This window comes from Leptodactylus fuscus, chromosome 9 (genome assembly GCF_031893055.1).
Source record: "Leptodactylus fuscus isolate aLepFus1 chromosome 9, aLepFus1.hap2, whole genome shotgun sequence".
NCBI lineage: Eukaryota > Metazoa > Chordata > Amphibia > Anura > Leptodactylidae > Leptodactylus > Leptodactylus fuscus.
The window spans coordinates 42,632,312-42,645,691 of NC_134273.1; the positions used below are offsets into that span (position 1 = coordinate 42,632,312).

Below are 13,380 nucleotides of genomic sequence, written 5' to 3' on the forward strand. Positions count from 1 at the left end.
TTTCACCAGTCCCTCTCCAGCGATCACTGAAACCACTGATTGTCTCAGCGGTCACAGGAGGCACAGAACTTCCAGCAACTCGGCACCAACACAAGACGCTTCTTCCAACTGAGAACACATTCAACTACGACCAAAACCAATCTGCATGTGTATGTAGAGGTCAAGAGGAACTATCTAAGACTAGGTTCACACCTGTGCCTGAATTCCGCTTGGGGTTTCTGTCCCCAAATTCACTTAAAAATGCTTTTTAAGCAGATTAGGTTTCCGTTCTTCGAGTCCACTTGGGGAAACCCAGGCACAGGTGTGAAGCTAATGTAAGGTGTATGGCTATCTTCAGCTTAATATACTGTCCTATACAGGGACAGCATACTACAATTCTTAGTACCTATAATGGCATAAAAAAGACCGTTGAAACAATCCCCTAGTTAATGAGGTCGGCGTATTCTGGACAAAACAGAAAGGTAAAACATAGGATTTTGTTAAAATCTCTGGAAACACAACAAATGCAAGTTCTGCCAGTAGTTCATAGCTAATGTAGCAGATGAAGGGAGTTACCTGTTCTCATATCACCAGACATTCTGCTTTTAGTGTAGCGGAGTAGGGGAGGGGGATTTTATGTAATAACCTCAGCCAGGTATTTTACAATCCACGCTCCATGATTCACTGTTCCAGCACTTTTATATAGTCCAGCGGAGGTTTTGTCTGATGCTTTTGAGTGTAGATGTGAAAATAGCTGGGTGTGTATATGTGCACAGCGAGACCTGTTATTACAAGTGTGTAGCCACATAGTAATTGTGTACTGTGCAGCAGCTTACTTCATGAGGAGATGCATGTAAACTCTGCTACACGCAGCATTGTGAACACGCTTGTGTTTTGTCTCTAATGACCGTGTATGCTTAATGAACGTCGTGAATGGTAGAAGTAGATGACAATGGCAAACAACAAGGAACAGAAGTCTCTGGTCAGGAACCTTGTATGTCACGGCCTATAATTAATAGGCCATATACAACTAAATAAAGAACCACTAAATAGAAATAACGGGAAAAAAGGATGTTGTGTGCCCAGATATAAACAACCACGACTGAGCATTCCCTTCTGGAAACCTATACAATTATTACTGCCAAGACATAGTACGTAGATGACATCTAATATTCCTCAGATTCCCTGTCTGGCATCAAACTGAACCGATCTCCCTTCTTGGCAACTCCGGTCAAAATGGCTCGAGACCACCAAAATCCACTTCTACGCTTTTATATTGCTGTAGAGTAGGTAGTGACATAGAGAAAAAGCCTAGTTTAATCTGTATTTGGTAGGGTGCACAGAGTTTTGTGGCGCTGATTTTGCCACAATAATTACGCGCGTAAAATGGAACCCATTGAAGTCAATGGGAGTCTTTTTTTCAGCGCTGATTCTTTACTCGAGTTATTGTGGCAAAATCAGCACCACAAATCTCTGTGTGAATGCACCCTTAAACCTTCAGCACACGACTATAGTGTTGCAAATACTGATCAGCAAAAAATACGTCCACATGTCATCATGGATTCGCAAAAAGACTTGTATGATCCCCTATACCTTTCTGTGCTGTAAATGAGGGCAAAAATAGGACATACTTCATAATTTGTGGTCCTTGTATACAGCACGGACACATGACCGCAAAAACTACGGTTGTGTGTATGGGCCGATAGAATTATCTGCAATTGTGGACAAACACTATGGTCGTGCGCAGGAAGCCTTAGCTGTACTCCTGGGACGTGACTACATCTGCGGCAGCATCCATTATTTGCTGTGGTCACTGCACATCGGGACCTATCAGTCTTTATGCCGGGGGGACTGTGAAGTGCTGACCATAGGAGATATTGGGGGAAATTTATTAAGACTGGTATTTCCTCCACCAGTCCGTTCACTTCCCCAAATCAAGATTTGCCTGAATTAAGAGGCTCCGATATTTAAATATCACATTTTGCAAGGTCCAATGTGCTAAAATTGAAATCTATGCCAGTCATGAGCTGGAGTGGATTTCAGGTATAACTCATGCCAGTTTCTTCGCAAATGGACATGTACCAAAAATACACCGTTTTTGCATCAGGAAACTGGAGGGCAAAAGAATGTATTGAACTTTCTAAATTTCTGAAAGTATGGATGAATCAACGTTTTAGAACAGGTAGAAAAATGGTGACAGAAAACTGGCGGGGAAATAATAGCGATAAGTGGAGCATGAAGACAACACAAAAGGAAGCAGAGGAGATATAAAGAAAGATGTTCTACCAGGATGAACAGGGAGTGAACACAAAGCCCATAAAACACAAGGAATCTTAAGAGTCAGTAAACTACTTCTTATTCAAGTGTACTTCATCTTAATCCAGGATATGAGACGTGTGCAAAGGGGGTGAGATGTAGGTTGCTTAATCCTACACGTCTCTTTACCTTGCTGCTGTATGTGTACAGTTGGGTTACCTGCGCCCAGTCATCAGCATCAACCTCACATTAATGTCACCTACATTATATAAAGCCATTAAAGCTGTCAAAGTCGGGACCACTTTTGGATAGAGTCAATGTAGGAATCAGTAAAAAAAAAAAAAAAAGTTACCAACTTCTAAATAGAATGATTAATTATATCATAAAATTATTAATATTGCATAATTAATTACATGCATATCTGCTTCAATATTTGCTCCCACAGAAATTCAATCACCAGCTTTTTTTTAATGAATATAGGGGCTTTGCAGCTTTTGTCTGGCCTCCTGATCAGTGAGCGAACTCGGCAATCAGACACTTATTTCGTGTCCTGTGGTTAGGGGATAAAGGTCAATAACTGGAGAAAGAGGCCACAGCACTCAGGCATGAACTCCACCAATCTGAAATTGCCAACCTATTCTACTGACCCCACTGACACAAACCCAGCTCAGTCAAGTGTGCATGTGTTGAATGCTGTCAGACTAGAAAGCTGCTGTCAGACATCTCTGCAGGCATCTCACCTGTGAACACAAGTATCAGGAATGCCGTTTTCCAACCTTCTCAGGAGGCCTCCATACACGCTAGATGGTTATCTAGTCCCTCTGATATTGATGGGTTCAGGCAACCTAAATTTAATGTGCATTGTCATAGATGCCAACTTTTAGAAGCTGACCTCTGGGAGATCCAGCATGTAAAGCTCACTGTGAAAATGTTCTCCTCCTCATGCTCCTTTTCCTAAAGCTCCACCACCCTTTGAGGAACAGCACGTCCCGTCGTTTAGATGAATGTCACACACCTTCTAATGACACAAACACAAAATGTGCCAGTCATGCCCCATTTTTTATGATGTGACTGTCACATACATTGCCCACGTCCCACATACAGGGGTGCATCAGTAGGTATATGGGGGGGGGGGGGGGGGGAATTTATCAAAAAGCCTTCAATTACTTCATTTCTGAAGAGCACTATCAGAAGTGAAGCTGTGCCTGTTCTGTGTTTAGACTATAAATCCCCCCTAATTTTCTATTCCATTATTCAGATAATTAAATACGGCTGGTAATACAACAGATGAAGAACGAAAGCGGATAATCCAACAATACTGGAAGACAGAGAATGCTCAAACGGTTCAACAGAAATGGGAAGAAGATTAGGAAGATAGAAAAGCCTAGTTAAATGGCCAACATGATCACAAGACTTCCGGAGTGATCAAAGATAAGGTGTATACAAGAAAACCAAGGAAAGAGTTGGGGAATATGGTTTTATCCTTTTATCTAAATCTGACCAAAAAAGAAGTTATTGCCCCACTAAACTGCCAAATTGTGTATCTGGATGAAGAAGGGCGCCATTGCTTCATTTAGGATTCTCCAGTGGTGTGCAGACTTTCTATTACTGTCCTTTAAGTCATGGAGAGCCGAATTCATTCAGTGTCTTAGGTGTCTATCCAGTATTGACTGGACATAAAATGTGGACCAAAACTCTCTGGTATTATATCTATACGTAGCAGATACCACGTGGGGAAATAGCATATATAATACTTGATAAGTAAACAATTCCAATCACTGACCAATAAAATGTTCTCACGTTTATGAGCGAATATGATTGCCCATAGTCTGCTATTTCCGGAGTTGAGCTTCGGTCTTCTCATATCTTCATTGCGGCAGCTGATGCACCACTCTAGCCTGAGAGTACAATGCGGCTGATCAGCGCGGTCTCAAAGCTGTGGATTCAGCGTACGGGTCATCTTTCATGCACACATAACAAGTCTCAAGGACAAGTCTAAAAAATGCAGGCGTAATGACTGATACTGACAAGAATCCGCCGGCTGAAATCACTACTTGCTGCAGTGGCATGACACTACAGGATAGACTGGAGTGACTACCATTTATCTTAGTGACTCACACTACTGCCAAATAGATGACTGCATTTGTAAATTATATATATTCAAAGAAGTCTCACAAAGTAATCTATAATACCTGGAATTGTAATAAAGGAAACCTGATCATAAACACCCAGTCAATTGAGTAACATTATCTAATAGCGGACATCTAAACTGACATATATTCTGACATCTAATGCTAAATACAGTGCCTGAGAGTCTCCTAAGGGAGAGGTGATAGACGATTTTCTACTGCCCTTAGAACATCCTAGAATAAGATTCAAAAGATTACCTAACTTCTTATGAAATTAGATATGCAGCAAGCTATGTATTTAATAAATGATTCACTAAATATCATATCTGAATTAAAGGGGTATTCCCATCTCAATGATCCCATCTATACTGCTAGGTTATGTAAATTCAAGAGTTTTCCTAAATACATTGTTGTGAGATTATCCCCCCCCACATCGTTTTCATAGAGCCGAACCTGTCTGATAAGATAGGACAAATGATGTCAGTCACTGCTCTCTGTACAATTGTACAATTACAACTAGAGAACAGAGAATGGACCTTCCCGTGCCAAAACATTTCTGCAATGAAGATCATAATATCACCAATGGCATGAAAATTTAGATTTTAAGAGGGAATTTTAAATCAAGGAGACAGAGACGAATTCATGAATACAAGTGCATGACCCTATTTAACACTTTGGAGAATGGAATGAATGTCTCACATGGGTTCATGTCATGCTATAGAAATCACTGAACTAAGACAGCCGAAGAGATAAGAACCTGGGAACTGTGAATTGTTTACATGTATATACTAATAAGCCTCTTCTCCTCATCCCCCTCCCTCCTGAAATCCTATCCCTATGTGTCCTGTTGTACATAAATATGCAGCCTTCAGAAATTGTTCTTAGTTATATCTGAAGAAGAAGCCAAAGAGCTTTGAAACGTTATATTCTGTTATCATTATGAGTTAGCCATTAAAAAAGATATCATCTACTAAAGACTCAAGTTTTTGTTTTTTTATACATTTACTGGGCATGTTATTTGATCTGCATTTATACTAGATTTCTAGTACTCTTAATATAAAATCGCTCATCTTAAAGACAAAGTCTATATTTTGATACTTCATAGTGTGCTGTTCAGCAAGCTTGAGGGAGCAGCTTTGACTGTTTGATGAAAAATACAGGAAGTGAGAAGAAGAAACATCAGGCAAAGCTGCTGAAACAGGGAGATGGGGAAACCCTTTAAATCTGAACCGAACTCCATGACTACGACTACAACGCCACAGTCCTGGTAGAGAATGGCTGCAAACACAGTCTCTCTTTGGAGGATCCAGTATATCTGCTTAGTCACTGATTTCAAAGTTCACCATGTAATGCTTTATATTTCCTGGGATTAGTGTTGCTGCAGGGGAAACATTCATTTCCTAATTTTGGGAACCCCCCTCACATTATAGTCACTGATAATAATTGGGAATACCCATGATCAGCTTTTTTGGGGTGGATGTTTGTATCAAAGGCATTGTAAAAATTAGATAATCCCTTTAAATTCAGTAAAATATAAGAGAATAAGAATGTTGCAGTCTTGTGAAAGAACAGGTAAGAGGTTTGTGAGGGAAACTGGAGAAGAACTAATATAAAAAAGGAGAATATTGTTCACAGAATAAGCTAGAACAACACAAAAGGAAGTTGATGAAATACCTGGAAAAAGTTCTCCCAGGCAGCATAGTGGCCCAGTGCAGTGCTCCTTGCAGCGCTGGAGTCCTGGGTTTGAATACTGCCAAGGACAACATCTGCAAGGAGTTGGGGGCAACATGGTGGCTCAGTGGTTAGCACTGCAGCCTTGCAGCGCTGGGGTCCTAGGTTCAAATCCTGCCAGGAATAACATCTGCAAGAGTTTGTATGTTCTCTCCGTGTTTGTGTGGATTTCCTCCCATACTCCAAAGACATACTGATAGGGAAAATGTACATTGTGAGCTCTATATGGGGCTCACAATCTACACTTAAAAAAAAAACAACAAAACCCATCTGTAAAGAGTTTGTATGTTCTCCCCGTGGTTGCATAGGTTTCCTCCAACACTCCAAAAACATACTGATAAGGAAAAAAAAATTCTCCCAGTATAAACAGTGAGGAAACAAGTGGATAAGTTATAGCCCTTAACATTTGGCCTCAATTCACAAACAGCAAGTTGTATTTTACTTATTATCTTTATTGCACCATCCATGACCAGGAACTATAGTTCCGATGAAGGAAGTAACTTTCCAAAGAAAAATCCATTCCTGTCATAACATGTGGGTGCTTAAAGTGAAAAGTTTCTGACTGTTCATGAGATCAGACCTTAAAGGCCTCTTTATATAGTCCTATTATATGACATCTGGAAGGAGTTTGTATGTTCTCCCCATGTTTGTGTGGGTTTCCTCCGGGTACTCCTGTTTCCTCCCACACTCCAACATATTGATAAGTAATGTAACCAGTGACCAACAATATCTCTGTATATGATGGTGCTATATAAGTAAGCTAAATAAATAAAGAACAGTCATTTTCAATAACTCATCTGCTTAAGTGTTATTGTGATCAGCCAGCAAATAAAAAAAAACAATTATTTGTCATCTGATTGCATCTTCTATGCGGCTTATATTGACTCCCCTCCTCCCACTTTGAGTACCCCCTATATTGCACAGTATCTCAGCTCCCAGCATAGTGGTTCACATTGCCTGCTCAGTAGTTAGCTCCCTCTTGGCAGTATATATGTTTGCTTCCAGTATATCTGTTCGCCGATCATATTGTGAGTTGTCCTACAATCAGTTTTGTAATACCACATAAATTTACAGCTCAGGGCTTGTTCACATCAGCGCCCTGGTCTCCGTTTTGCAGGTTTCCGTTTCCTTCCCGAAACTGAACAGGAGATAGAAACCTGCATTCATTTTTCAAACCCATTCATTTGAATGGGTTTGGAAAGTGTCCGGCCATGAGCGCCTGTGAGTGTTTTGTGTTTTTTTTAACCGGACACAAAAGTCGGACATGCAGGACTTTGTGTCCGGGTAAAAAAAAAATGTTTTGCTGCGGAGAGCACAAAACAAGCACAGGCAATCACGGTCGGACATGGTCTGCCAGGTTTCTGTCTTCTGAAAGCGGAGATCGGGCGCTAGTGTGAACCCAGCGTCGCTCTTAGAAGTATATATACACATATTTTTTTATGAAGGTGGGCATATTAGAGCAGTGTGTGGTGTAGCAGTTTGGAGCAACAGAACTGCCCTCAGTGCTCCAAACTGCTCATTTGCATATTGTTAAATAAATGAGTATCTCGACAATGGAGGTGTGAATTGTCATGGGGAAAACGATGTTTCATTCGGGTGAGTGTGACCTATCTGTGTTCCTGGTGTAACACTCTCAGGTGACAGACTCTCTTTAACACTCTTGAGAACCTGCTATAGTACACATATCTAATGACTCTTAACTAGATGCTGATCCAATGGGAAATTTGGTGTAGAATGGCTTCAATAGGAATGGGAAATTTATATATATATATATATATATATATATATATATATATATATATATATATATATATATATAGGAAACACTTATACTATACCCTTCTGCTACATACACTCCAGACTTTGGCTCAAAAAAACAAAGCAAAATATGCAGAAAAAAAAAAAAAAAAAAAAAGCAGCTTTTCCGCAATGTGAGGCCTCAGACTAAGGTCGGAGCCCCATGGGACCCAAACATTGCGATTTGCCTGCGGCGGAAACGCTGTGGGAAAAATTGTGGCGGTTTTGGAAATCACAGCAAGTCAATTATACCATATGGAAACACCAGCGGTTTCCTCATAGATATAATTGTAACAGAAAGTCAGCAGAGGAAAACTATGTAAACTTTCTGTTTAAAGCGCTGTGGAAAGAACCACAATGTTTTGCTACCACGTTTTTTCCTGCAGCATTTTTTTCTGCGGGTCATCCCATGAGGTCTTAGCTGAAAACTGTTTTTTTTTTTTCATCCTCACGTGGTTTTATATAATATTGTGCAAACAATTCTGCATATAACTTAATATCTATGACAACCATCATCTAGTATGATAAAACTGCCAAAAATGTCATTAAGACTCCACAGATTCTTAGTTCCATGATTATAAAGGGTTATCTCATAAAAAACAAGTCCTGTCCATATGTGCTCTCTGTGATCCCCTTTAGGAACAGGAGCAGAGGGCTACTCCATAAGATCTCAGGAGAGCCCAGCCCATACAAGTATTATACAGACTGCCATTCATTCGTATAGCCATCGTGTAATATTATTTGGATAGCTGATCATTTGGAGAAGACTTGACTCCCAAAAAATTCCGATCATCTACCATAGGTTTCTTCTCCAGTCTAACCGTGTCTTTAACATGATGATGCACTGCTCTTGCTTGAGGGTACACTGCAGCGGATCATTAAATGATGGGAACGGTCTTGAAGCTGTGGAGTTAGTCAAGGGGTCAGCATTTGTACTGTATATACACTACAATTCTGTAGGACATGTTGGAAAAGATAGAAATGCAACTATACCGATCGAGTTATGAAAATCACTATGTACAGTAGTGCTCTGGCATTACACAACAGGATGAACTTATCCTGAGCTTGTCAGCACTTATACATGACTTCACAATGCATATATATATATATATATATATATATATATATATATATATATATTTGTAGAGCTTTACATTACATCATTTAAATACATAAACCCTAAGATTCAGAACCAGGTCCTAACAAAATACCAGACTGAGCACGTCATGGTTCCAACATTTCTGAGGCTAGGTTCGCATCTCTGTTTTGGTTTCCGTTCCGGGGTCTGTTTGGAGACCCCCCGCGAAAGGAAACCTAATCCACTTAAAAAAGTGGTTACCTGCAACCCCAATAGACTATAATGGTTTCCGCTTGGTTTCTGCCCGAAAAGGGTGAAAACTCTAATGGATGCCCCTAGCATCTCCTGTTCTTGCCAGGGAACCTTCTGTAACTGAGTAGTTTTATGTTAGGTCCACTGATTTTCGTAGAAAAGAACCGCAAATATGTGGCCAGCACACAACTGAAAATGGCCACTTGCTGACAAGATTAGCTGGTGGCCACAGTTGCTGGAGCCCCCAGTCTAGATGTCCAGTTTGGCAACCTAAGGTTGGGGTCACATCTGCGTTGGAATCTCCATATTCTATTCAGATCAACAGATTCTTCACTGTTGTCAATAGTTTGGTGGTAGGACCCAACTACTGACCCCTGCATCACATATATCTGACAATTTCCCAGTATGCCATCTCACTGAAATCTTTTACATTTTTTTAAGCGAAAAAATTCAGAAAATCAAGATTAAAATTGAGCATCATCCGTAAACTTGAAAAAAATGGAGATTTTACTTTTAAGCAAAAGTGGCCCAACCCTAGGACAAAAAGTAATTTGCCAATGTTTGCTGAATGTATAACTGACTTTGCTGAACACAATACCTTCCTCTGTCTGATCCCACATGGATCTATTAATAAGGTATACATTATGAAGTGCAAGTCCCATTAAACCAGACACCAGGTGGTTTGACATCTTACCGATGTGAGATCCCGCTGCACCGTCCAATGTTAGAGCACAGTCAAGTGCTTCCTATTTCTCAGATTGTTATATTGTCTTCCTTACCTATTGTAGGCATACAACGTTGAGTGCGTTTCTCCTTTTACTGGGCAGGGTCAACAGCGGGGGTCAGTCAGAAACCTTTGGACTAGTTAATGCATATAGATCTATGGAATCAGCTCAGAAGATAGATAAGAAGAACAAAAGAAAGGCAGGACCATAGGCCGGCCATATATTGGATATAACTGACTGCCCCATACAGAGGCACACTGGACTCAGCCCAGCATGTATGTGGGGGTATAGCTGGCCATACACTTCAGAAAGCTGACAGCCAATCCTCCCGAGTGTGCATGTCATCTCAATAGGGAAAGGGAAACAAGTAGACGCCAGACATGTCTGCTAGAAGCTTATGTCCCCTGAGAACAAATGACTCATCCATGTTGAAATCCCCCAGCCCAATCGGTTTTACCGCCTACATCTGCTGGCGGGCGAAAGTAAAGGCACCCCCATATACATGAGATAGTTGTTCAGTCCTGCCAAAATTGGCCATTGGCCAAGGTTAATCTTATGGGCTTATCAACCCACTCCTACAGATACATAGGTTAGGGTTACCTGAATCAAATTGTGTTTTTTCCTTGTGAATCGATGACTGTGTTGCCTTGATATTGCTGTTTTGGGGAATATGTAAATGAACTCTTTGGTGCAACAAGGGTGTAATCGCTTACCTCTATGGAGCAACAGCATCACCTTCATTGTCCAAAGAGCTCATTTGCATATTGCCAAAACCAGAAATACCTTGACAATGGAGGCAGCGATGGCTCCTGTATACACACTGTTTATTAGGAAGGGGGGTGGGGTATTCACGATATTGTGTACGGGCACTTCAGACAAGGACAATTCTGCAAAGTGAATGTTCTCCTCCTTGAGGACGGGTTCACACCTACGCCCGGTCTCCGCTTTGCAGGTTTCTGTCTTCTGCCCGAGAAACTGGACAGGAGACGGAAACCAGCAGTCAATTTTCAAACCCATTCACTTGGGTTTGCAAAGTGATCGCCCGTGAGCGTCTTCTGCCTCTCCGCAGCAAAACCGTTTTCTTTTAACCGGACACAAAGTCAGACCGTTAAATTAAAAAAAATGGTTTTGCCGCGGAGACCAGAAGACCCTCACGGGCAGACAATGACTGCCGGGTTTCCATCTCCTTTCCAGTTTCTCGGGCAAAAGACGGAAACCAACAAAGCGGAGACCGGGCGCAGGTGCTAACCCACCCCAACCTGTACAATACTGGAGAGTCAGTAATAAGCATAGAGCATGACATCCCGTAGTCACTGACAGGACATCAACAGTAGCTGGCACATAAACTACTATGTGTTAACCCTTCTTCTGCTTCACCGTTGAACACACTTAACTTCATATTGCAACAAGTGCAAGTTGTAAAGATATGTGATATGTTCATCATAATCTGGTTCTGTTACACAACTGCACTTGTAAAATATTCATCATACATACTAGGCATCCAACTGCATGACGTATCTGCCCGGCACACAGATGACATCACCTCTGTCCGTAGCCACCAGAACGAATGGTAGAAAATGACTCCGTGAAGAGCTCCATTGCAAATTATGGTTGCGATGTAACAGTTAAAGGCTTATTAACTCATTAGTGACCCAATGTGAATGAGAACAAACCAGAATCAGGCCATAAAAAGGACAAATGAAATGCTGCTCACCATATACATCCTGTTCATATGACATCACTGATCTCTATACATACTCATATCCAGTATTGAGTGTAGAAATATTGGTGTCTTGGTAACCGTGCAGTGTATACAGAATTCTTATCATAGGTATTATTAACCCTTTGTGTGCGTGTGTGGTGACGCTTGTGATACGCCTGGGTGCACCTGTGTCACAAGGTCAGCCAATATCAGGGCTTCTGTGGCCCAGTGCTGGGAGGGGCGGCTTCTGCCTGCAGTAAGTTATTGCGCATCATAGGCAAATGCAAGATTCTACGCAAGATAATATCATGTGAACAGGGGCAGAGACCTGGAAGATGCCATATGCAGAATGCAAACAGAATGTCAGGGCTGGACTGCTGCCATTGCATATGCCTGAATCTAAGGGCACTGGGCATTGATCATAAACCTGCAATAGCATCGGCGGCCAGTGGGGCCGGCTGTGAGGATTGGCCAGCAGCTCATCTGTGACTAGCCGTAATCTCCCACTGATGATGATGAGGAGGATGATGATGATGATGGTGGACATGTATAGAAATCACATCCACCTCCTCATACAGGGGCACTAGGGCTGATACCCATGGCTGTGCTCTCCATAGGTACAGCTGATGTGAGGTGGTAGTAGGGGGAGATGTTGTGTGGGGGTGGGTGTGCATCATCCCCCGCCCCCTCTGCATTATACCCACAGCCTCCCCCATCCCTGAAGCCCCCAGAAGGAGCCCCCTACTCACCCATTGCAAAGAGTGGGTCCCAGGCGGCGGATCTTCAGTCTTATCAAGCAGGGGGACTCACTAATAGCCGGCAAAGCCCGGGCTCCTGTCCAGCGACCCCCTCCTCAGCCCCGGCAGACCCTCAGCCTCTGAGCCCATATCCAGTGAGGCGAGCAGTCGCCGTGCTCTGTGAGAGTGCCCGGCTCGTGCCGGTGTCCGGGCTCCACCAAGGATCTGTGTAGCAGGCGGCGATCAACAAAGAGCCGTAGCGGCGGCTGAGGCAGTGCCCCCCGCAGACACAGGGGCTCTATGTGCGGCGTCCTCTGGAGCCGGTGCAGCGCCCTCCCCTCCTTCCTGCTGTGCCGCTATGTAGATGTGTAGGTATCGCTAGAAGAGGCGCCCATGTCCTGTGCTGACATCTCTCAGCATCTTCCCCGCACTCTCCCGCCCGCGTCTCCTCATGTCTCCATAGCCCGCAGCTCTTGTCTCTGCCTCACTCCCTGTCCCCCATTTCTGTGAGCCCCCTCCTCCCTCTCTCCTTGTGTTTGCTCGGAGCCTATCTGGAGAGTGTCTGTTCTCCCTGTTACCGTCCAGTCAGTGACTCCTCCTTCTCTCATGATAAGTCAAATCAAGGGAAATAAAAGGGCGACAGTCAGCAGCCCCTCTAAGTCCTAGCTCACTGAGTGGAGGGTGCCTGAGGAGGGGGCAGATACCTCACACAGGTCACCTATATATGTATACAGATACGGGCTGCTGTATATACTGTAGCTGCACCGACATAGCACCAAATACACATTCCTACACTATATATATATATATATATATATATATATATATATATATATATATACACTACTGTTACATTGATAGTGTTAGTATTCATAATAACCAGGTATTATACACAATAACCAATAAACATGGTTAATGTGATGACATGTAGTCTGGTTATTTTACATACAACCCAAACCCTCTTGGCTGAAGTGATAGATTACAATATTTAGGC

General features: G+C 42.4%; 1 protein-coding gene across 1 annotated transcript in view; it reads right to left on the bottom strand.

The window, feature by feature from the left end:
• MGAT3 (beta-1,4-mannosyl-glycoprotein 4-beta-N-acetylglucosaminyltransferase) overlaps positions 1-12,958 on the bottom strand; it is a 49,060-nt gene extending 36,102 nt beyond the window's left edge. The window contains exon 1 of the mRNA XM_075286841.1: positions 12,399-12,958. The gene's annotated coding sequence lies outside the window, so the exon portion shown is untranslated. The remainder of the gene's footprint in view (positions 1-12,398) is intronic.
• Positions 12,959-13,380: the final 422 nt, after the last annotated feature.